Raw genomic sequence first — 18,489 nt, forward strand, 5'->3', positions numbered from 1 at the left:
AGCCCCCAAGCTTAGCCTGAGGAGGATTTTAATGAAGCAGGTTGAGCTTTGTTTTTGATGAGTTATAACTCGGCTTGCGTGGGTTAGTGGATGAGCCCCCAGATCAACTTACTTCATTAAAAGATGGTTAAGCGTTTTGAATTTTGGGTACGTGGGGAGTCGTGTCCGTTATTTTCTGATGAAAGAGAAAGAATGATGGTTGCATTTAAGTTTGCTGATTCCCAATGTTGGGTTCACTGTTTGATGTGGCTTTGGGAGTGGGGGTTATTATTTGGAACTTTCTGTCCCTTTAATTACTTGAATCCCTTCAGATTTTTCGTTGGTTTTTGTTGGCTGTTTGTTATATGCTTGCTTCTTTGAAGAATGAGCAAGAGAGGTATGAGTCTTCTTTTCTGGTTCTGATCCATATCTGCGTTTTCTTTTTTCTTTCTTCTTTCTGCTACTGTCTTTGACTCTAATGGGTTTTGAGAAAGAGAAAAAGGATAAGGTGGATTGGTCTTATGATTGGGTGGGGGAAGATGTTAAATCACGAGTTTCACTGTTTTCTGATGATGCGGCGGTGAAGGAGGTGGATGTGAATAGAATAGTGAGGGCGGGCTCTGGGGTGAAGGTGGAATTGTTACCATGTAGTGTTAATGATAGGATTTATCACCGAGAGTGGGGGTTTGGGTTCTTCTACATGCACAGTTGTGTGCTTGAAGAGTTGCGGGTTAGGCTTCCGTTTACTGAGTTTGAGTGTCAGATTCTTAAGCAGCTCAACTGTGCTCCTTCACAGCTTCATCCTAATGGGTGGGCTTTCCTGAGATCCTTTGAAGTTTTGATGGAATATCTAGAGGAAGTGCCGTCTGTGGATTTATTCTTTTCTTTATTTCAAGCTAAAGGGGTTTGGAAGGGGGGTGGGTGAACTTCAATAGTACTTCGGGATTTGGGATTTTCAAACTTTACAAGTCTTCTTTTAAAGACTTCAAAGAGATGTATTTTAAGGTCAGGAGTTCAGAGGAGGATTTCCCGTTTTTTATTGATGAAAATCTTGCTGAGAAATTTCCTCTCTTTTGGTGCTCGGAGCCGCAAAATATACTCGGCCCAGAGGTGATATCGCCGAGGAATGAGTGTCTGATAGAGTTTTTGGTGGAGAATGTTGATCGGAAAAATTTGATATTGATGTATGAGTTGCTGAAGTGGGAGGATGATAAAGTTGCTGTTGTAGAGTATTTAGGTGAGTTTCTAGGGTTTACATTAATGTTCGCCCCCCTTTTTTTTTTCTAAGAAATCTAACATGAATTGGTTGTTGTAGGTGGAAAGTATCCGGGCGTTTCTGCTGCATCTCTGAGGATGCGGTTCAAGAATAAGAATCTTGAGAAGGAGGTATCGTCATCAAATGCCGAGAAGGTTGTTGGGACTGGCGAGGTTTTGCAGCCTCGTCAAGGGCGGAGGAAGGTGATTGTGAAGAAGAGAAAGAAATCCGACCTTGTGGAGCTATCAGATGATTCTGATGAAAAAGAGTTAGCTGTCCCTCTGGAAGAGATACAGGCCTTTATGGGAAATCAAAAAAGGCTTCACGAAGTTTCTGAAGAGAGCGAGGCATTTTCGGTGTGGGGAAAAGAGTATCCTTACATGGCTGTTGTGGACGAGTATTGTCAATCGTCTGCGGATGTGACTCTTGCAAAGGAGGTCGGGGATATGGCCATTGGTCAATATATGCAGGTAATAAGTTACTGATTTTACCTTATTTTTCCTTTGGTAGTCTTATGAGTTTATTTTGCTTTCTAGGTTGTTGGGCTGTGCCTTGCAAGTCTTGGGCGAAGTCAGGAGTTGAAATATAAGGGGGTTGCTTCTAAAAAGGGGGAGGTTTCTGTTTTGAAGGAGGAGTTGGTTAAGTGTAAGAGTCTTGCTGCTGAGCTTCAAGCTCGTCTGACTGAGACCGAGAAGATGCTGAAAGAGACTAAGGAGAGTTATTCTAAGGATGTTGAGGATTTGAAGAAAAAGGAAAGCGATTTGGTGAATGTGCAAAGTCGTCTGATTGAAGTGACTGCTCAGTTTAAGGATATGGAGAAGAAAAAGGCGGATGGGATTTTGGATTCGTTTGTTGAAGGTTTTGAAAGGGCAAGGTTGCAGGTCAAGTTTTTGGTTCCGGATGCCGATATTTCTGGCATGGATCCAAGGAAGATAGTTCGAGATGGTCAGCTTATTGAAGATGATGGGGATGCAGAGGATGGGGCTGACAACGTTTAGAAAAATTTCTTTTGAACTTGTTTTGTATATGTTTAATTTGAATGTGTATTGTAAGTTGATAACAGTATGGCTCTTGTTTTTTGAACTTTTGTTAGATTGACTTGTTTGAATGTTTAATTTGGTGCTCTTTATAAAAGTTGTTTGTGATTTTCGGATGTTTTTCCGAGTTTATTGGTTTTTCTGGTTTGAGTATGTTATTTGATTTGTAGCTTAGACGAGTAGTGGTATTTGTCCGAGCTGTATGGATAGATTGATAAGATCAATTTGATAGAGTAGCAAAGATGAGACATTGTTCGTCTCATTTATATTTGAACCTTTTACATACAAAGGTGCAGGTAGGCTAGCTTCGTTAAAACCTCTCCAAGCAAAACCCTTTGGGATAAAATCTTGGTAGTAGAAAAAAGAGTACAAGCATGTCCCTGTCTTTTTAACTATAATATTTCTTTAAGGAAGACACGTTCCATGTGTTAGGCAAGATTTTTCCATCTAGTGACTCTAGTTTGTATGCTCCTTGGCCGAGTGCTTTGGATACTCGGTATGGGCCATCCCAATTGGCTGCGAGCTTTCCATGTGTTGGTGGTTTCCGAGCAGTTTCTGTTTTGCGGAGGACTAAATCTCCTGCGACGAAGGATCTGTTTCTGACCGTCTTGTTGTATTGTCGAGCTATTGCTTGCTGCGCTGCGCGTTGCCTCAATGTGGCAATTTCTCTGACTTCTTCGATGACGTCGAGCTCGGATCTCCGAGCTTCGTCTTGATTGGTGATATAAGTTCGGATAGAGTTCTGGGAGATCTCCAGTGGTATCATGGCCTCTGAGCCATATACCAATCGGAACGGCGTCTCCTTTGTTGATGTTTGTGGGGTGGTGTTGTATCCCCAAAGGACTTCGGGTATTAGCTCGGCCCAGAGTCCTTTGGCGTCATCTAGTTTCTTCTTTAGTGCATGTAAGATGACCTTGTTTGCAGCCTCAGCTAGTCCGTTCGTTTGAGGATGTTCGACAGAGGCGAAATGTTGCTTTATTTTTAGATTCTGCAAAAAAGTTTGGAATTTCTGATCGGCGAACTGGTGACCATTGTCAGTTGTAATATGCTTAGGTATGCCAAAACGGCAAATAATGTTTTTCCAAACAAATGTAATAATTTGTTGTGATGTTATTTTCGCTAAAGGTTGGGCCTCCACCCATTTGGAGAAATAATCAATGCCGACAATAAGAAATTTTACCTGGCCCGGTGCCGTAGGGAATGGCCCGAGTATATCTAGACCCCATTGGTTAAATGGCCAACTAATGTCCGAGTGATGTAACTGTTTGGCAGGTATGTGTATCAGTGGTGCATGTATTTGGCAATTGTTGCATGACCTGATTTTCTGTTGGCTGTCCTGGTGCAAAGTCGGCCAGAAAACCCCAGCTCGAAGGATCTTTGATGCTAAGCTCCGAGCTCCTGTATGGGTGCCGCAGATTCCTTCATGTGCCTTGGCTAAAGCTATGTCGGATTCGGATTTGTTGAGACACTTGAGTAGGGGCCGAGTATAACCTCTTCGATACAGTTCTCCATTGAGGATTGTGAAGGAGGATGCTTGCCGTCGAAACTTTTTATTGTTTTCGACCCCTTCTCGTACAACACCTGTTTCTAGATAGTGTATGAAGTCGTTCCTCCAATCTGTTACCTGTGAAACACTTAACACGTTTATCAGAGTAACAGTGGGTGATGTTATTGTGAACTGTTGTAGTGTAGATAGTTTGGACTGAGTACTGCCGAGCTTAGATAAGAGATCTGCTCTCTGATTTTGTTCACGTGGTATATGTTCTATTTCAAATTTGACAAATTTCTGTGATAATTTCTTTACTAATAGCAAGTATTTAGAGAGTAGAGGATCTTTTACCTGAAAGAGGTCATTTACCTGCTGTACGACTAACAAGGAATCACAATATACCTTGATCGTTGATATTTGAAGATCTAAGCAGAGTCTGAGTCCGGCGAGTAATGCCTCATACTCGGATTGGTTGTTGCTTGCTTTGAAAGCTAAGTGTATTGAGTGTTCCAAGATGAATCCATCTTCGGCTTCGAGACGAATTCCTGCACCACAGCCTCCGTGATTCGAAGAGCCGTCCACGTATAAAATCCATTGTTTTGCATGATCTTCCTCGGATGGTATTGTAAGCTCGGCAATGAAATCCGCCAGGAATTGTGACTTGATAGGTCCTCTGGAGTGGTATCTTATGTCGAACTCGAATAGTTCGACTGCCCATTTTATTAGTCGTCCTGCAATTTCTGGTTTGTGTAGCACTTGTCTTAATGGGTGATCGGTTCTGACATGGATAACGTGGCTCTGGAAGTAAGGTCGGAGACGTCGCGCCGAAAATATAAATGCTAACGCGAGCTTCTCGATCCTTGGATAATTGAGTTCGGCCTGCTGGAGAGTTTTGCTAATAAAGTACACTGGATGCTGAACTTTGTTTCTCTCTGTAACAAGGGCTGAACTTATCGCCCAATCAGTAACTGACAGATATAGAAATAAATCTTCCCCTTGTAGGGGTTTTTGTAGAATCGGCGGTTGTGAGAGTGTTGTTTTTAATTTTGAAAAGGCCTTCTCACAATCGTCGTTCCACTCGAATTTATTTTTCTTTTTAATTGTTTGGAAAAAAGGAACAGAAGTTGAAGCAAGGCAAGGAACAAATCTGGAAAGTGCAGCGAGTCGTCCTGTTAGGCATTGAACTTCCTTGACTGTTTTAAGGCTGGCCATTTCCAGCACTGCTCGGCATTTGTCTGGATTTGCCTCTATTCCCCTGCATGTTAGTAAAAAACCTAAAAACTTACCCCCTTAAACGGCGAAGGCACATTTCTCGGGGTTGAGGCGCATGTTGTACTGGCGGATCTGGCCGAATATTTCTGTAAGGTCGCTGATGTGATTATGTCCAGTTTTCGTTTTGGCGACCATATCATCGACATAAACTTCGATATTTCTGCCGATTTGTTTGGCGAACACTTTATCCATAAGGCGTTGGTAAGTTGCACCTGCGTTCTTTAATCCAAATGGCATAACTTTATAACAATAGTTACCGAAATCAGTGATAAAAGCTGTTTTATCTTGATCGGAGGGGTGCATTAATATTTGATTATACCCTGAATACGCATCCATAAAACTTAAAGTAGCATAGCCTGATGCATTGTCTACTAAAGAGTCTATGGATGGTAGGGGGTAAGAATCCTTTGGGCATGCTTTGTTTAGATCGGTGAAATCGACGCACATGCGCCACTTACCGTTTTGTTTTCTTACCATTACGACATTGGCTAGCCATGTAGTGAATCTGATCTCCTTGATAAATTCGGCGTTGATGAGCTTTTGTGTTTCTTCTAATGATGCTCTCCTCTTTTCCTCGTCGAGTTTTCGTTTCTTCTGTTGTACTGGTCGGACTGCCGAGTTTATTGCTAGTTTATGACTGATAATGTGTGGATCGATTCCGGGCATGTCTGATGGTGTCCATGCGAAAAGGTCGGCATGTTCTTGCAGGAAGGTTGTTATTGCTTGCAACTCAAATGCATTGGTGAGGTACCTACATACGTGAATTTATTAGGGTTATTGTTGAAATACACTTTTTGTAGTTCATCAGAGGGTTTTGGGCGATCGAGGAAATCAGCTCTTGGGTCCAGTTCGGCTAGCGTGTGCTCCTTTTGGTTCAGGCCGACGTTGTTGACTTGTTGCGTGGAGCGATTTTGGAATTTCATGCTGATGTTGTAACATTGCCGTGCCTCTTTATGGTTGCCATGAATTGTTCCAACCTGGTTTTCCTGCAGAGGAAACTTTACACAGAGATAAACTGTAGATACAATGGCGCCGAACTTATTTAAAAAAGGTCGGCCGAGAATAATGTTATATGGACTGAAACAATCGACTACTAAATATTGAATATCATTAGTTTTTGAAAGAGGTTGCTCACCCAGTGTGGTTTGTAACCACACTGATCCGAGTATTGGAACTCGTTCTCCTGAGAAGCCGACCAGGTCTCCTCCTGTTGACTGTAACACGTTGTCGCTGAGCTTCATCTTTTGAAATGTGGAATAAAACAGAACATCGGCACTGCTCCCGGGATCCAAGAGTACTTTTTTCACTAATAGATCCCCTATCTGGAGGGTGATTACCACAGGGTCGTCCAGATTTGTATATTGGAGTTAAAGTCGGCCTGTGTGAAAGTGACTTCTGGTTGTGGGTTAGTGATTGCTTCATCTTGTTTCGGTCCTTCTACCGAGCATATTGCTCTGAACGACCTTTTTCTTGCCGAGTTTGTGTATCCCCCACCTGCATATCCTCCTAAAATACAATTTATTATACCTCGTGGTCTTTCGTATTGGCCTGAAGATGCCTTCTCTTTTCCTCGGTGTTGTTCAGAGAGGTCGTTTGTTGTGGAACTAGGGCCGCATTTTTGGATGTGACCACCGATGTATTTGTCTAGGTGACCTTGTCTTGCTAGTCGTTCTAAGAGATCTTTGGCGACCACACAATCATCGGTATTGTGGCCGTATTTCTGGTGGAAAGCGCAGTACTTTGACTTGTCCACGTTCTTTGCATCCTGGTATGTGCCGGCCTTTCTTGGAGGCTTAATTAGTTTGGAGTTCAAGATCTCCTTGATTATGTCTTCCCTCTTAGTGTTAAACTGCGTATAAGAATCAAATCGAGGTGTTAGTTTAAAACTTTTCTTAACGGTTGAGTTCTTATCTTCTTCACGGAAGTGTGACTTGTCAGACTTCCGAGCTTGTCTGAGCTCCTCGATGTCAATTTGTCCTTTTGCTTTCTCTCGAAATTCTGCTAGGGTCTTTGGTTTTGCTACTGCGATCGTTTCCTGGAACTTCCCGGGTCGGAGGCCGCTTTTAATTGCGTGCAGATGGACCTTGGGGTGGAGATCTGGTATGCTGATTGCGACCTTGGTAAAGCGAGTCATATATTCCTTTAAGCTTTCGTTTGGTCCTTGCTTGATAGTGTTCAGGTAATCGGAATCGTGCAAGTATATTGCAGATCCTGCGAAATGTTCTTCAAATAACTTCGCCAACTGATGAAAGCGCGAAATGGAACCTGCAGGCAAAGCACACAACCAATCAAGTGCAGGACCGTCTAAATAATTCGGAAAACAACGACATAAAACTGTATCTGATGCACCATTGACGATCATTATTGATCGGAATTTCTTTAGGAACTTCCTCGGATCTCCGAGTCCATCATAAGGCGTGAGAGTCAACGGCAGAGTGAACCTCTTCGGCAGTTCGAAGTTTGTTACTTCTTCTGTGAAGGGGCCTACAGGGTCCTCGGACTCTTCTTTCTCGTCTTCGGGCTGCTGCCCTTCGTGTCGAGCAGTTTCTAAAACATGAGTCGGTTGGGACTGATGTTCCTCGTCTTCCGCCTGTTGGCGATGAGTCGTTGTGCTCAATCCGAGCATGATTTAGCTCAGCAATTTGAGCAGCCATTATTTGGTTCTCGTCAGCCATTCGCTAATTAGCTTGTTGTAGCTCAGCTACCATTCGCATAAGTTCGGACAGTGAAGGAGGCGGTACGTCAGCCATGGATGTAGATGGAAATGATGGGACCAAAAGAAAAAATATGATTTCCTCGGCCCCACGGTGGGCGCCAATTGATCTTACCTGGAAAATAGATCGGCTTTTACTCCTTGAAATCAGCCGAGCTATATGCTACAAGGTTGGACGTCTGTCCCTTCAGGGTCCGAGCTTTTGGTGTTCGTTGTAAGGTATAAGAACGTGAGCAATGCAGAGGAGGTGGAGTGTACCTGCAAAGGCACTCCGATGCTTAAGTCAGTAATGGTGTCAAGTTCGGAATAGAATCAAAAAGATACTTTACCTTCTCTTTTATAGATATTTTCTCGTCCGTTATATCTTTAGATGATTGTTTTGTCCGTTTCTGATGATTGGTTTGGTAACTGATTTTATCCTTACCGTTTGGGACGTCGGTTATAATAATATTGATTTTGCCGAGTTATAGCTCATAAGGCCCGAATAATAACGAAAAATGACGAGTTACGATGATGGCTGGTTATGAGGCTGAGTTATGATTTGTATTAATGGTGACCATATCATAACTATTATTTTTTTTATTATAAAAAAAGCAATTACAAATTTAACATTTTAACTAGCATAAATGGATAATAAGTTAATCTATCAAATCTTCGTTTTTTTCTTTTTTTTTTTTTAATTAGGAGTGCGTTCAAAGGATAAAGTAGTTATTGATATATTAGTAAATTACTTTTTATAGAGATCATTTATTTTAATTGTTTGATTGTTGAGGGTTGGTTTAACCAATTATTTAAATGATTAGTAATTAATTAAGAATGATTAAATAATGAAAAATCTCCAATCCCAAAAAAAAAGAGATAAAAAATCGCTTTATCCAAACAAATAATAAAAAATCAAAAAAATATTTATTCTAAAAATAAAAACTAAATTATTTAACACTTTTATTTATATTTTAATATTTAACACTAAATACAAGATTAAAATATTTTAAAAATATTATAATTAGTGTTACAGTGGGTAATCGGAGATTATTGGGCTGGACTCGCTGGGTTGGCCCAATCGTCTATGGAGGGAAGCCTTCGGACGGATTCGCGTCTTCAGGGCCTCCGTCCGACTTGTGAATACGAATGAATGGGGGTGGTACCTACAAAGACACTCCGATGCCTAAGTCAGCAAGGGCATAAGCAGGTCTAGAGAGTATTGGGACTTAGAGATACCTGAGGGGTGTATAGTGGTGAGCCAATAACCACCGCTGAAGTAGTTCCACCTTTTAAGGTGGATAACCGTCCATTTATCTTAGGGAAGTTGGGATATGGTTCTTGGAAGTGGGTTGAGAGATCTTAGGGGCAGTTACTCATTTGAGTGAGTGTTTATCTGCCAGCTAATCTTCATCCACGACTTCTTTAGAGCAAGTCGTGGTGAGAACCGACTTCTTTAGGGGAAGGTCGGTGTGGGGTGAGGCTCAATCCTTTGGACTGGGTCTTTTCGTTTGGACCTGGGCCTTAGTGTTGGGCCAGGGTATGAACAGTTCCCCTACTCGAGCCCAATTTCTTTTTAAGACTTGGGTTCGAGTATTCTACTCGGGATCGTAGCCGACTTGTGAGGGAACCGACGTGATTATTCGGAGCCGACGTGACTTTTGTGACTTTTGATTTTCACAGTCGCGTCTAATCAAACGTCGCGTCCGTTAGAGGTTCGTGTGGAGATTAATTACCTTGGTAACGGTGCGCTCATTAATGACCGCTTTCCGTTTTTACCATTATGCCCCTAACGTGTCTATAAATACTTTCCCTCTCTTTCGTTGTTTCGTTTCTGCGATTTTTCAAAATTTCCTTCTCATCTGTTCGTGGGAAATTCTTCATTTGAAGGCTTTCATCTTCCTCTACCTTTTTCTCAGGTAAGGGTTAGTTTTTTCTCCTCTTTTATACAGTACTTCTATTTGCATGCTTTTACTTTTTTGGAGAGAGGAGTTGGTTTGTAGGTTTCTGTTTGATTCCATGCCCCCTTAGGGACCCTGTTCTTGTTCTTTTTCTTTTCCCTTTGTAGGTTTTCGTCAACCTTTAGGAAACAATGTCTTCTGTAGAAATTCTTGCCCAGTGGGTTGACGTCACGGTCCTAGGGGAGGAACCTATGGTCGACACCGATTTTATCACCAACCTCCATACTCATCATAGACTTTGTACCTCTGATGAGGATGAGCCGAAGTATGAATTGGTGGTCTCGAGTCCGAAAGATCGGGTTTGTTTCGGGAGGGCTTCTGAAGTAGCCCCTCATTTCTTTTATATGTATGAGAGTATGATCACCCGCCTGGGCATTTTTCTCCCCTTTTCTGATTTTGAGGTTGCCGTTCTACGCCACTGCCGAGTTGCTCCTACCCAACTTCACCCCAACTCCTGGGGTTTTCTGAAAATCTACCAGTTTATTAGCCATAATTTAGACTTTCCGACGTCCCTGAGGATTTTTTTTTTCTCTTTCACATGACCAAGCTCTTCAGTGGGCAAAATAATAAGCAGCAATGGGTGTCTTTCCGAGCTATACAAGGTCGGAGAATCTTCACTCTTTTTGATGAATCCTTCCATGACTTCAAAAATTATTTTTTCAAAGTTCAAGCTGTAGAGGGTCATCATCCCTTCTTTTTAGACGAGAGTTCTTCCCCTCGCTTTCCTCTGTACTGGCTGGAGGCCTCCCCCTGTGAGAAATATGGTTTGGATGATCTGAATGAGGTGGAGGCTGCCATTGTGGGGTTCCTCCGAGAAGTGTGGGGGAGGGCCCCATATCTGGATACCAAAAAATTTCTCCAATGGTCGCTGACCTTTGTCCAGACACAACTAGGTAGCTTTTATTTATCCACTTTGTTTCCAACTTGTTTTTACTGACTTGTTTTCCTGACTCTTTGGCTACTGATTGTTTTTTACAGAGATGGCGAAGAAGAATTTCAGGGAGTCTTACCAGAGAGTCCAGGAGGCCAAGGCAAGGTCCCGTGCCAGGGTTAGTGGCGCCAGGGTAACTAACGCTCCTCTTCCTTCTCCTCCCCCTCTTGCTCACAATTTGGGGACCCCGAACCGACCTATTGTCATTTCTTCTTCAACCTCCTCTCAGCCGTCCCCTCCTCCCCGATCCTCCCCTGAGCCAGAAAAGAAGAAGCGCAAGACCTTGGAGTCTAGCTCTTCTTTTGAAGGTGAGGCTAAGGTGGATGCACCTCAATTTGTCCGGAAATACATCTATCCCCATACCCGCATAGGTATGAATGATGTTTCTATTCGGAACCACCTCACTATTCTGGCTCAGGAGAGTATCAGGGCGGCGGGAGTATGCACAAAGTTCCTTGATATGTTTGAGAAGACTCCTCTTAGCTCTCTGGGTTCAACCTCGAGGGTTGAAGAGTTGGAGGGGAGGCTTCTCATATATCAGGAGCATGAGAGGGCGCTGAAGGAGGAGGTCGCCAAATTGAAGGAGGAAATGGATGGCCTTCAGGAGAGTGAGCGGAAGTTGCAAGCTCGGTGCAACATGGAGGAGGGCCTGAGGCTGAAGGCGTAGGAGAGTTATGCGAGCTTGTTTGAGGACCTCGTGGTGGTGAAGAAGGATTTGCTGAAAGCTCGGAGTGACTATACCGAGTTGGAGGACTCTATTGCTGACAGGGCCGAGGAAGCATGGAGGATCTTTAAGGAACAGGTCGGAGTCCTTGCTCCCGACCTGGATCTCTCACCTTTGGATCCGGACAAGGTCGTCATTGACAGGGCTATAGTCTCTCCTCCCTCTCCCCAATATGTCACCGAGTCAGATTTGAAGACTCGGAGGCAGAGGGTAATGGAGTCCCCTCCTCGTTCCAAGGATGCTCCGAGTTCCTCGAAGGCTCACAGAACCTCATCTCCGGCTCCTATGGATACTTCTCTCCTGGGACCTGATGGCGCTCCGACTACTCTCCCTGACTCTGGTGGTGATCCGACTACTCCCTTCGGCTCTGGTGGTGATACTCTTTAAGAATATTTGTGGCTATATGGGGCCCGGCCTGTGGGTCCCCTCTTTTTTAAACTCTTTATGTTGTGGTGGTTTGCTGACATTTCTTGGCATTTTAAGGCCGTAAACAAAATATTTGTAGAAATACCCTTTTTTTTTGGATAAGGGTTTAGGTTGACAAAAAATACCCCTTTTTTGGATAAGGGTTTAGGTTACCTTTCTTTGTCTTGTTGTGTGCATGCTTTTCTGATTTTGGTTTTTGAAAAATCCCCTTGATCTTTTTGAAAACCTTTTTCTTGGCTGTTTGTCTTTTTGAGCCTTTTAACTTTAAGGACTCAGGACAGTCTTTTGGCTCTTTGATAGGTTTTTCGATCTCTTTTTAGTATTCCTTATACTCAATTTTTTGATTCATTGAGTTCCTATGACTTAGGTTATTTTTGCGATGCGTTTTCTTTGCTTCTCGGGTTTTCATTTCGACTTATGAGTCGGAGTGTTTCCGAGTTTTTCACGATCAACTTTTATAACCTCTTTATACCGACTTGTACCTCGTCGTTTTATCCTGACGACCATCTAGGTCGGTTCATGGGATTTTCACGCTTTGTCGAGCTTAAGTCGGCGCGTTTCGTAGAAAGAAAAACAAACGAGAAGGAATTTATAAGAGATATTGTAAAAGATCTTTATTTATTTGGGAAGGTACTTTCGCTGCTACTAAGGGTTTTTGATAGTCCGTTCTCCCTTTGTCTCTACTGTGATGCTTCGTTAAAAACCCTTCTTCAAAAAAAACCCTTTGATTTTTGGGGAAAAATCGTGAAGTTGGGAAAAGAGTACATCAGGGAGTAGAGTTCGCATTTAACTATAGTACCTTTTCATGTTACAAGCATGCCACGACCTTGGTAACTCGGTGCCGTTTAGGTCGGTCACCTTATAATACCCTTTTCCTAAGACCTCGCTAACTTTGTATGGTCCTTTCCAATTAGCAGCGAGCTTTCCTTCCCCCGATTTGTTGACTCAAATGTCATTTCTGATCAAGATCAAATCGTTTGGGGTGAAACTCCTTCGAATGACTTTTTTGTTGTACCTGGTAGTCATCCTTTGTTTCAATGCTGCTTCTCTTATCTGGGCTTGTTCTCGGACTTCGGGGAGCAATTCAAGCTCCTCTTTATGCCCCTGTACATTTTTGACCTCATTATGGAGGATCACCCTTGGGCTTTGTTCATTGATTTCTACTGGTATCATGGCTTCTACGCTATAGATAAGTCGGAAGGGTGTTTCTCCTGTGGCGGATTGTGGCATCGTCCGGTAGGCCCATAGCACTTGCGGGAGCTCATCAGCCCAAGCTCCTTTTGCATCTTGTAATCTTTTCTTTAGCCCTGCCAGTATGATTTTGTTAGCTGCCTCCGCTTGTCCATTTGCTTGTGGATGCTCCACCAAGGTGAACTGGTGTTTTATTTTCATACTGGCTACTAGGCTTCTGAAGGTAGAGTCGGTGAACTGGGTTCCATTATCTGTGGTAATGGAATGAGGTATCCCATACCTTGTGATGATATTTTTGTAGAGGAACCTCCGACTTCTCTGGGCAGTGATGGTGGCCAATGGTTCTGCTTCTATCCACTTTGTGAAGTAGTCTATTCCCACAATTAAGTATTTGACTTGTCCTGGAGCCTGGGGAAAAGGTCCTAACAGGTCCATCTCCCATTTTGCAAAGGGCCATGGAGAAGTTATACTGATTAGCTCCTCGGGGGGAGCCACGTGGAAATTTGCGTGCATCTGGCATGGTTGGCATCTTTTCACAAATTCTGTGTCATCCTTCTGCAAAGTTGGCCAATAGAACCCAGCTCGAATTACTTTTCTTGCTAGCGACCTGGCTCCGAGGTGGTTTCCGCAGATCCCATTATGAACCTCTTCTAGTACTTCAGTTGTCCTTGAGGTCGGTACGCACTTTAGCAATGGTGTTGATATTCATCTTTTATAGAGGGCATTTTTTACCAAAGTGTAGTATTGTGCTTCCCTCCGAATTTTCTTGGCCTCTTTTTCCTCTTTGGGGAGGATGTCGAATTTTAGGTATTCGACCAAGGGGTTCATCCATCCGAGGTTTAACCCGGTTACTTCAAGGACTTCCTGCTTGTCCTCTGTTTTCATCACAGAGGGTTCTTGGAGAGTTTCCTGGATCAAGCTTCTATTATTCCCTCCTGGTTTGGTACTGGCTAACTTGGAGAGGGCGTCTGCTCTGCTATTCAGGTCCCGAGTTATGTGTCTGATCTCGGTTTCTGCAAAGCGCCCGAGATGCTCCAGAGTTTTTTCCAAGTATCTTTTCATATTCGGGTCTTTAGCCTAATACTCTCCATTTATTTGGGAGGTCACTACTTGGGAATCGCTAAATATTAGTACCTGGGTTGCACCGACCTCTTCTGCTAGCTTTAATCCTGCAATCAGGGCTTCATATTCTGCCTGATTGTTGGAAGCTGCAAATTCAAATTTGAGGAAAACTTCTATCTGTGTTCCTCCTACATTGGTTAGTATTATGCTTGCACTACTTCCTGTTTTGTTTGAGGATCCATCTACGTATAGTTCCCATGTAGTCGGCTTCTCCTCTTGATCTTCTGCATATTCCGCTATAAAGTCGGTGAGGCATTGGGCTTTTACCGCTGTCCGAGTTTCGTACTTTAAGTCGAACTCGGAGAGCTCTAACGCCCACTAAACCATTCTCCCTGCAACATCCGCCTTTTGGAGGATTTGCTTCATGGGTTGGTTCGTTCGGACTCTTATTGTATGGGCTTGGAAGTAGGGCCTTAACCTCCGCGAGGCTATTACTAAGGAGTACACAAACTTCTCTAGCTTGCGGTACCTTAGCTCGGAACCCTATAGAACTTTGCTGGTGAAATATACTGGATGCTGTCCAACCTCATCCTCTCATATTAGGGCCGATGCGACAGCTTTGTCGGCTATAGACAAATATAGGACAAGCTCTTCCCCCACTAGAGGTCGGGTGAGGATTGGAGGTTGGCTCAAGAACTTTTTGAACTCTTGGAACGCTTCTTCGCATTCTGGAGTCCACTCGAACTAGCATCCTTTTCTCAGCAGAGAGAACAGTGGAAGGGACCTTAATGCTGACTCTGCTAAGAACCTGGAAAGGGCTGCAAGTCGGCCATTTAATTGTTGGACTTCTCTCAAGCAAGTCAGGCTTTTCATTTCTAGGATAGCTTTGCACTTGTCAGGATTTGCCTCGATCCCTCTTTGGGTTAGCATAAATCCTAGGAATTTTCCAGCTTCCACCGCGAAGGTGCATTTTGCGGGATCTAGTCTCATCCCATGCGCCCTTATGGTGTTGAAAACTTGCGTGAGGTCCGTAAAAAGGTCGGCCTCTTCCCGGGTTTTTACCAGAATGTCGTCTACGTAGACCTCCATTAAGTGCCCGAGGTGGGGAGCGAACACCTTGTTCATCAGCCTTTGGTACGTGGCCCCTGCGTTTTTTAATCCAAAAGGCATGACCACGTAGCAATAATTTGCTCTAGGTGTGATGAACAATGTCTTTTCCTGGTCTGGCTTGTACATCGGGATCTGGTTGTATCCCGAGTAGGCATCCATAAACGACAAGTATTAATACCCTGAGCTGGAGTCCACTAGAGTATCAATGCTTGGGAGCGGATATGGGTCCTTGGGACATGCCTTATTCAGGTCGGTGTAGTCGACGCACATCCTCCACTTGCCGTTTTGTTTCTTGACTAGCACCACATTTGCTAGCCATGTTGGATACGTGACTTCTCTGATGAAGCCGGCCTCTAGGAGTGCTTGTACCTGCTCTTCCACCACTTGAGCTCGTTCTGGGCCGAGCTTACGCCTTCGCTGCTGTACAGGTCGAGATCCTGGGTGTACAGAGAGCCAGTGGGACATGAGCTCGGGGTCTATCCCTGGCATGTCGGAAGCTTTCCAGGCGAAGAGGTCGGAATTTTCTTTTAGGAGCTTTGTCAACTTTTGTTTTAAGCTTTCTTCCAGGTTGGCTCCTATGTTGGTATTTTTTCCTTCCTCTTCACCGACCTGTATTTCTTCAGTTTTTCCTCCTGGTTGGGGGCGTAGCTCTTCTTTGGTTCTTGTGCCACCGAGCTCTATGGTGTGGACTTCCTTGCCTTTCCCTCTCAGGTTCAGGCTTTCATTGTAGCATTTTCTTGCCAGCTTCTGATCTCCTCGCACCGTTGCTATCCCCGCAAATGTCGGAAATTTCATGCAAAGGTGAGGGGTAGACACCACCGCTTCGAGTCGATTTAGGGTAGCTCTGCCAATCAAGGCATTATATGCTGACCCCATGTCGAGGACTATGAAATCTATGCTCAGAGTTTTGGACCTTTTCCCCTTTTCGAAGGTCGTGTGGAGGGGTAGAAATCCCAATGGTTTTATCGGCGTGTCGCCTAATCCATATAAGGTGTCGGGGTAGGCTCTTAACTCCTTTTCATCCAGCCCTAACTTGTCGAACGCGGGCTTGAAAAAGATATCTGCCAAACTCCCTTGGTCTACTAGAGTTCTGTGGAGGTGGGCGTTGGCTAGGATCAGGGTTATTACCACTGGATCATCATGTCCAGGGATTATTCCTTGCCCATCCTCCTTTGTGAACGAGATTGTGGGGAGGTCGGGTGATTCACTCCCGACCTGGTAAACCCGCTTGAGGTGTCTCTTGCGAGAGGACTTGGTGAGTCCTCCACCTGCGAATCCTCCCGAGATCATATGTATATGTCTCTCGGGAGTTTGTGGTGGTGGGTCTCTCCTGTCCCCGTCCTCTCGCTTTCTCTTCCCATGATTGTCCGACCTTTCCATGAGATATCTATCAAGCCGATCTTCTCTGGCCAGCTTTTCTATCACATTTTTGAGGTCGTAGCAATCATTTGTTGAATGACCATAGATCTTATGGTACTCACAGTAATCACCACGACTTCCTCCCTTTTTATTTTTAATGGGCCTGGGAGGTGGCAGCCTTTCAGTGTTGCAGATCTCTCTGTATACATCCACCATGGAAACCTTTAGAGGAGTATAAGAGTGATATTTCCTTGGCCTGTCGAGACCGAGTTCTTCTTTCTTCTTGGGCTCTCTTTCCTTCTCTTTTGCAGAGTGGGAATGCCCAGGTCGCCAACTCGGCTCTCGTAGTCTGGCATTTTTCTCCATGTAGATGTACTTTTCTGCTCTTTCCTGTACATCGCTCAGGGAGGTGGGGTGCCTTTTTGATATGGACTGTGAGAAGGGACCTTCTCTAAGTCCATTCACTAACCCCATGATGACAGCTTCGGTGGGTAGGTCCTGAATCTCTAAACATGCTTTATTGAACCTTTCCATATAGTCCCGCAAAGGTTCTCCGACCTCCTGCTTTATTCCCAGGTGGCTCGGCGCATGTTTTACTTTATCCTTTTGGATGGAGAACCTCATCAAGAATTTTCTCGAGAGGTCTTCAAAGCTGGTGACTGACCTCGGCAGGAGGCTGTCGAACCACTTCATCGCCACTTTTGACAAGGTAGTCGGAAAGGCTTTGCAGCAAGTTGCATCAGAAGCATCAGCCAGATACATCCGACTTTTGAAATTGCTTAAGTGATGCTTCAGATCTGTGGTTCCGTCATAGAGGTTCATATCAGGGCTTTTGAAGTTTCTTGGAACTTTTGCCCTCATGATGTCCTCACTAAACGGATCTTCTCCTCCCAGGGGCGACTCTTCTCGATCGCCACGGGAGTTCCGACTTCTCAGAGAAGATTCTAGTCTTAAGAGTTTTTCCTCTAACTCTTTTCGTCGCTCTATCTCTTCCTTGAGATTTCGCTCCGCCTTTCGTTGTCGTTCTAACTCCTGTTCCAACTGTTCCAAACGACCTTGGTGGCCATGGACCAGCCCTATTAGCTCGGTTGCGTGGGGTGGCCCTTCCTTTCCTGACTCTCGTCCATCCGAAGAGTTTACCTTTGGATTTTTAAACCCAGAGGTGCCTTCTCGATGTTGATCGCTTGCCTCCGGGTGAGGAGTTGGGTTCGCGTCGTTGTTTCCAGTGTCCAGGTTTTCCTGCTCGGAATCATACGCCGTATGACCATCTTCCGGTGATTTGTCCGCCATAACTGGTTGATCTCTCGGGTCCCCGGCAACGGCGCCAATGTTACGGTGGGTAACCGAAGTTTATTGGGTTGGACTCGCTGGGTTGGCCCAATCGTCTATGGAGGGAAGCCTTCGGACGGATTCGCGTCTTCAGGGCCTCCGTCCGACTTGTGAATACGAGTGAATGGGGTGGTACCTGCAAAGACACTCCGATGCCTAAGTCAGCAAGGGCGTAAGCAGGTCTAGAGAGTATTGGGACTTAGAGATATCTGAGGGGTGTCAGTGTATTTATAGTGGTGAGCCAATAACCACCACTGAAGTAGTTCCACCTTTTAAGGTGGATAACCGTCCATTTATCTTAGGGAAGTTGGGATATGGCTCTTGGAAGTGGGTTGAGAGATCTTAGGGGCAGTTACTCATTTGAGTGAGTGTTTATCTGCCAGCTAATCTTCGTCCCCGACTTCTTTAGAGCAAGTCGTGGTGAGAACTGACTTTTTTAGAGGAAGGTCGGTGTGGGGTGAGGCTCAATCCTTTGGACTAGGTCTTTTCGTTTGGACCTGGGCCTTAGTGTTAGGTCAGGGTATGAACAATTAGTAAAATAGAAAAAATCAAAATTTTATGTGAAATCGAAAAAGTAAATTAAATATGTAAAACATAAAATTTTAATAAGATTTAAATCGTAAAATCGTCAAATTTAGTATAAATTACTAAATTTCGTAAAATTGATTGACT

Source organism: Arachis ipaensis, chromosome B09 (genome assembly GCF_000816755.2).
Source record: "Arachis ipaensis cultivar K30076 chromosome B09, Araip1.1, whole genome shotgun sequence".
Taxonomy (NCBI): domain Eukaryota; kingdom Viridiplantae; phylum Streptophyta; class Magnoliopsida; order Fabales; family Fabaceae; genus Arachis; species Arachis ipaensis.